The 258-nt window shown below is 30.2% G+C and overlaps 1 protein-coding gene across 1 annotated transcript in view; it reads right to left on the bottom strand.

The window, feature by feature from the left end:
* LOC119581628 (MAP/microtubule affinity-regulating kinase 3-like) overlaps positions 1 to 258 on the bottom strand; it is a gene marked incomplete in the record, with an annotated part of 89,364 nt that overhangs the window by 59,561 nt on the left and 29,545 nt on the right.

The following is a 258-nucleotide window of genomic DNA, read 5'->3' as shown; positions in this document are numbered from 1 at the left end:
CACTTTTGTGACTTCCATATCAATAAATAAACATCAAAATCAACAAAATACATTTACTCTTATTGCATTGGCCACTGAACGGCTCAGTTGAATTGAACAAAATTATATCATTACATAAAAACATATTTAATTTAAAGCTATTGATTACGTGAGCAAGTTATTTACAAACACGCGAAGCCGTATAAGCCGCGTTTGCAAATCTACTGAATTTATATACGTATAATCTCTTGGTTAACATGGTATACAGCAAAAAAAAAC

The sequence above is a fragment of the Penaeus monodon genome, chromosome 15 (genome assembly GCF_015228065.2).
Source record: "Penaeus monodon isolate SGIC_2016 chromosome 15, NSTDA_Pmon_1, whole genome shotgun sequence".
NCBI classification, from domain to species: domain Eukaryota; kingdom Metazoa; phylum Arthropoda; class Malacostraca; order Decapoda; family Penaeidae; genus Penaeus; species Penaeus monodon.
Note: the sequence above shows the minus strand (reverse complement) of the source record. Positions and strands in the feature narration are given on the sequence as shown.